General features: G+C 41.2%; 1 protein-coding gene across 1 annotated transcript in view; it reads left to right on the top strand.

Annotated features, from left to right (window-relative positions):
* LOC105558966 overlaps positions 1-6,799 on the top strand; it is a 115,649-nt gene that overhangs the window by 78,376 nt on the left and 30,474 nt on the right. The window lies entirely within an intron of this gene.

The following is a 6,799-nucleotide window of genomic DNA, read 5'->3' as shown; positions in this document are numbered from 1 at the left end:
CCACGCGCTCGAATTGGGCGGTAGGCCGGCCTAAGACAACGATTCTTAATAATTAATTACTCGTTAACTATTTCGAAAATTGCAAAATGGTAGGTACAGGTTTCCGTTCATCTCGATCCGTTCTACCTTCTCAAAAATTTTGTCGGGTATGGAAAGACTCACCCTGTATATAGCAATGAATAAAGAAATAATCGTCGCCTTTGTTAATACGTAAATAATAACTGCGTTGCCTGAAAATCTTATTTACGTAGTGTTTGGCAAAAAGTAAGGAGAGATTCAAAGGCAATTTTTATCGCGCGGAATTTACGCTATTATTATCTTTCACTTTTACCAAGTTTACTCTATCGATCCGTAATATGTTTCCTTTCGATTTTATTAATTGTGGGATTGTTTTCTAAATTTTATTTTTAATATCTTATTGCATAACGTCGCAATGTGAATAATATTGATACATTATGAGCTCAATTTCGTGAGCTCTGTACGTGTAATAAATGAACAGTCATCCAGGAAATACTATTTTTATCTATTTTAGTCCGTTCATTTTAAGGCAACACGTGTATTGCGTTGTATTTCTCTATAACATTGCACCTCTTAGCTTGGTACATGTATCTAGGTTTTTCACAGACCCATCACCTTAATTTAAAACACAAGATAATTACTCACCAACACGCTGCGCGGCAACGGCGTAGCTGAGTTCAACCACGTAATTCCAATATTACGTTGAACTGGGAACACAAATATTGTCGAGATTAGAGGATCGCTTCAAAAAGTTAACATTCTAGAAAATAGTTATCGCGTGCATTGAACCGTCGTCTATCTTTGATTAGACGAATTGAAAAAAATTACGCAAATCCCGATAAATCTCTGTCAATTTTATAAGTAAATATTTAATTCTTACAGGGACAATCTACAAAATTTAAAGCGTGTCTCAAGGAAATTTTGACATACGCGTAAATATTAAATATAACAATAAATTTACTAAGCATGTCGCAAGTATCTTTTAAAACGCAGGGATTCCAAAGGCGATCTTGAGCAAACAAATCGTTACGTTACAGCAATGGAAAGTGGCACGCGGAAACCTTTCCGCAGACACGTGGAAATAGACGATTAATTCCGCGAGCCAAATGACGAATAAATGATAAGTTACTCACCCTAAGCTCGCGCCGCAGTCGCCCGATGCCTCCCAGGGCCTCCTCCTCCTCTCAGCCACCTCCAGCCGTTGCACTCGCACAACACTCGATCGCGAGATCACAGTTAATTACACTCGCGTGCGTAATAATCACCGGAATACGACCGCACGGCACTTTGCGCGGTGTTAATCGCACGCGACACGCACTTGATTGCATCACTACGGAATAATAACGAGAGAAGGAGCAAAAAGAACGCGCGAAAAGAATTACGGGCCGCGCAACGGACGAACCGCGATCGGTGCGGAAAGTTCTCGACGAATCGTGGCCGTGCAAACCTCAAATGCGGTAAGTCGTAAGAATAGTCGACTATGATCGGTTAATTATTATGTGTCTGACTGAACTGACCGATCGCAGCCGATTATTCTCACGACCGCGAATCATTGAAACATTCCTTCCGACAGGCCGCTTCTACATTGGCCGCATCGTAGCGTCGCGAGGGCCGTAGACTGGGTCCAATTCAACGCTGCTTGGTTGAATCTACACTGAAAACAAAAAATCCGATACATTCGACCAGACATCTGTTAGAAAATGGACGAATCAGAATTCCTTTATCTATACCGGATGTGTAGTGAAGTCTAGCAAACTTCTAACTTCTGGTGAAAGATAGAAGTTTGCTAGACTTCACTACACATCCGGTAGATAAAGGAATTCTGATTCGTCCATTTTCTAACAGATGTCTGGTCGAATATATCGGATTTTCTTCTTTCAGTGTACGATTTGCGACGATACGATCAATGTAGAACCGGCCATAAGTAACTCTGTTGCGTATCGCTAATCGTGAGGCTCGATCGCGGTCGAGCATACGCATCCGCTAATCCTTCGTACAGCATGCGGACTCTGCGCATCTCCCGGTGCCAATCGCGTGACCGAGTCTCGAAAGATAACGCGAAGACGGGCGGAGCGGCGACGCGCCACGTGCTTACCGCGCGAGCCTCGCCGGGTGAATGATAACGGGCGCGCGCGCGTAGTACGCATTGTTTTCCGCGCCCCTCGCCGAGCAGGTGATTCCACGAAACGCCCGTATAGTAAACAGTTTCTGGAATGCACGGCGCGCGCTCGACGCCCGAAAAAACGTGAACAATTACGCGGCGTACCGAGGGCCGTTGGAGCCGTTGGGTTATCAGTCACTCGGGCAGTCGAGCGCCGACCGGCTCCGCGTATCTTTAAGGCTCCTCGTGCCGCGATCGCGTATACTGCGAGTATTTCACGTTCGTTTCGCGCGAGCAATTAGTGCCCGTCTGCAATAGAGATTTAAAGCGATCAGCCGCGTATTCTGCTCATACTTGACCGTGATCGGTCAACTTCTTACGGCTTGGGGCTTAATCATCTATCGGAGACTGGGACTCGGCGATTACCGATCCGCGCTCCGACCGACTCTCTCGCCAACGATGGTTTATATCTATCGGAATAAAGATGTCCCGTACGACTTCCGCGTCGCGTCGCGTAACGTTTAATTAACACAATTGTGATACTATTCGGTGCTTCGGTAAGTGTAACAATCGCGTACTGTGAATTCGATATACACTGTGATTTGTTTAAATCTTGTATTGTTTGAGATTCGCGTTTGACGTCGATTCGCCGGTCGCAGCTTCGTGCGATCGGAGCTCGTTCGTGTTATTTCTCCATAACGTTATTTCGTAACGTAACAAAGTGCGTGCAACGTGTAGTTAACAACGGAAGCGTTGCGCCCGATCGTAATATTCCGATCATTAGTACGCGCACGATAATAATTAACTATCTTCGCGAGTGCGTGTGATGTGAGACGTGTGTGTGTGTGTGTGTGTGCAACGAGAAGATCTGAGGGGAGGAGGAGGAGGCATCGCGCGACGACGGAGTAAACGTGAGGTGAATAATTTATTCTATACTTATGCAACAATGAATCTTTTAAGCAACAATTGTCTCGAGCGCTACTACAATCTGAATATATTTCTATTTTACATTGTTCTTGTGCCACAATTCCGCTGCTGCGCGTCGCACTGGTGGCGAGTGACGGATTCTTTTTTTATTTTAAACGAAGGCAATGGAGATAAAGATAAAAAGGCCACTGCTAAAGGTAGACACAACGTGTCACAGATCCATTGTCTTCAAATGGATGGGCTAAATAGATTAGAATCGATAATTTATCCTGGCTAATCGTTCGCTCATCTATTGCGCACATTTCAAATGCAAAAATGATGTTCAGGAAATACAATTGAAAGCACCATGGAGAAGGAACGATGTGTTAATAATGTCGGTTGGACAATTAAAAAATTCAAGTACCTGTACTTTCTAGTCCCGTACGTTCTATTCATTTGTATAATCTACCGATTGTATTCTAATCCCTTATAGTCTATCCATTCTATCCATTCATACACTGAGAAAGAAGTCTCTGAAAATTTATTCGCGGCATATAAAACTTATTTCAGTGAAATCAACATTGTATGCCACAAATAAATTTGCAAAGACTGTTTTCTCAGCGCATTTATTCTTCCGATTGTAAGAGAATCAAATTTGAAGTAAACTGAGAGTAAGATCCTGCAGTAAATATTTCGCCATGAAAGAACTTTCGATATAGATTGCTCCACTCTTGATCAAGTTCAGCAAGTCGGTTGTATTAAAATGTTACAAGTTTGTGTTCATCTTCTTCGCGAGTCGGTGACAAACGTGAGAGAGACGGAAGAGAAGAGACAAATAAAGTTTCTCTGCGACACTGAAGTGTGATACGTATTTTGAGGAAATAATAGGTAAACGCGTATATTTGTAATTAATTAACTGATCAATGTATTCCAAATATACTTCTAAGTACATTCGTCCCTCTCATAATTTTCGATACTCGTCAGCTCTCTCTGTCTCTCTCTCTCTCAATTTCTATCTTACATAAAAATATTTTTTACTTATTGTATCTCTTTGTCGCGCATACCAATTTCATGCCAATCTAAGTGCAGTTTACGAGAGCAGAGAGAGAGCAACAAGAGCGTCGGTACCGATGAAAAATCAAGTGAAAAATGTGCCTTCCGATCGATAACTGCTTGTAATCAACCTGTTCCCCGCGTGCTCGTTCTTTTGAGCAGAGCGAAGAAGAACCGTATTATAATCACACCTTTGGTGGTCGTAATTTAATGTTAACAAGCGCACGAAAGCTACGATCCACACCGGTGCACATTGACGCGGTTCAGATACAAAATTCGTACGTAACTGCGAACTTTCGTAAGCACCGCGATCTTATAGATTTTATTTCTATGGACTCGGCTAAATATATTGGATCTTACGAAAATTCGCGAATCGAGATGAAAAACGAGAGATCCCGAAAATAAGAGCCAACTTTTGTCACTTCTTGTTAGAATGAGTCTCGAATAAGAAGATAATGCTGGGGTTAAACCGAACATTTAAAATAAAATCGCCAGAATGGACGCAAATGCGCCAGAAACTCTGTAGAGTCAACTAAAATTAATGTTTAAGTAGGAAAGGATTGTCGATAAGAAAGACATTTGTAATACTTAGCGTCGCGTTGACAAGTATAATTTAGTCATTGTGAATGACGTATTGATTGAAAAAACCCTGTGATCAAATCGCATTTTCTGGCTATAAATCCTGCTCGATGCTTATTGCCGATATTTCTGCGACCGCCCTGACAGAAACTCGAGGAAAAATCTCCGATTGCTCAGTCGTCAACTGTAACGCTCTAACTTAATTGCAGTTTATGACTTCATGAATATGAAATGTATGTGATACAAGCTTGACTAGTTAGATCTGCGGTTTGAAAGAATCGCCAACGCACGGAAGGCGAAAGAGACGCGCATTCCGTCTTCGAAAACATTTCAACAGCTATAAATTGATTAAAAACAGACGCGCAGTGTGCATTCAAATCGCCTGATTACGACAGATACAAAACAGCACTCTATCAAAATTATAGACAGAAAGGTGTTCGTGCTAGGAATATTAAGTGTACATTAACCCGCCGATATTTTTATAATAGCCATCCTCGACTTGTACACAAGATATCTCGGATCTTCATCGTAATCACATACACTGGGAGCGAAAATAAAAGAAACAACGGTAGCTTCTTTTCTTCGTGTTAAAATATCGAGAGTTAATTAAATTGAGTAAATTTACAATGTGTTACACATAAATTATTCATCTCTAAAACTCTTTTAAAGTAGTTAACAGGCAATTAATTGTTTAATCATTGAATTTTCTATTTTCAATTATCTTTATATTTCACACCGAGCGGTCAGCCGAATCTGATTTTCTGAGATAAGACGCGTGTGTGGTCGACAGCTATCGCTACGTAGCGATTGATATTCCACGGGTCAAAGGGCAAAGGGATTGTTAACACGCTAGTCCAAGATAATAAATCACATCTACAAAAAATGTCCAGAGGCGTTGATCGGAAATAAAACTATCATGCGATGTTCATAAAGAAGATACCGAGGGGGAAAAAACCGTTGAGGGCATTGTGGTGTACCGATTTGCGGCATTACTGGGCATTACTAGGCATTTTTTGGGCATTAGGCCTTGCTGGGGCATTATGAAGATTTTGGTCAACGGTTTCCCCCCTCGGAAGTTACGGTCAATTATATGTGTATAATCTCAGTGAACTAGACCTCTTTTCATTCAATGACTTTGTATCGATAGGCTTTCCGTCGTTCCCCATGAAATTAAGATCGACAGCAAGATTTCGAGAAAGTGCTAATAATTTTCGCTGGTTTAGTACGAAATTAATTATACAGAATATATAAATATATAATAAAATCATGCTCTGTGAGGAATTTTAGGGGAAAATTTCTCTCGCTGTAATTAAAATTATTTATATCTATGAAAAATATGTTTCTTCTCATATAAAAAGATCTTTGTTACAGAAAGGTGTAGTATACTTGACAAAGTTGAGATTAACAACTAAATAAAAAATGTACATTACTAAAGTAACGTATCGACGAAGGTGTGAAAAAGATTTAGAACACTGAGGTAATAAGACACATAAATTGGGCAGGTGATAAATTTCATGGATTAGCAAACTTTCTGAAGTTAAAGCATAAAATGCGGCGGAAATTTGGGGCTCTGCTCTGAGACAGTAATATTCTCGCACAAATTATTTGCTCGAAACCTCGCGCGAAGGAACGTTTCTCGTAGTCGCTTTCGGAGAATCGACGATCAACAATGATTTGTACGAAAGTAATTTTAAAGCGAAAGTAATCCTGTTCTGTATCGAGTATCGCTAATCGATTTCAGTTTTATTGCCGCGCTCCGATACACAAACCCAATAAGTAATCTCGTCCTATTCCAAGGATCGATGCTTCCTTTCAATATGGCGTATCGTTTCATTTGTATTTCATGGGGCGTATTTGCGTGCGTGCCGGACATACCTCACCTATGATTAGGCTGATCGGCTTTATTTCCTGTTTACACTGCTCCAGGTGGTAGATAATTAAAGGATAAAGAGGAAATCTCATGGCTCTAAATTCATTTTCTCGATGCACGCGTGTTTGCGCTTGGCATCAGGTCGGCCTTTCTTCCTGCTTGTTCGGACTTAAGATGAGAGGAAAGTCCCCTATTATGAGACAGCCCTTAATACGAGACTGCGAAGCTTCTGCTAAATTAATTGGCATCATTCGTTGCTCCCGCCATCTCTG

Source organism: Vollenhovia emeryi, unplaced genomic scaffold (assembly GCF_000949405.1).
Source record: "Vollenhovia emeryi isolate VEMERY1.0 unplaced genomic scaffold, V.emery_V1.0 DF939301.1, whole genome shotgun sequence".
Taxonomy (NCBI): domain Eukaryota; kingdom Metazoa; phylum Arthropoda; class Insecta; order Hymenoptera; family Formicidae; genus Vollenhovia; species Vollenhovia emeryi.
Note: the sequence above shows the minus strand (reverse complement) of the source record. Positions and strands in the feature narration are given on the sequence as shown.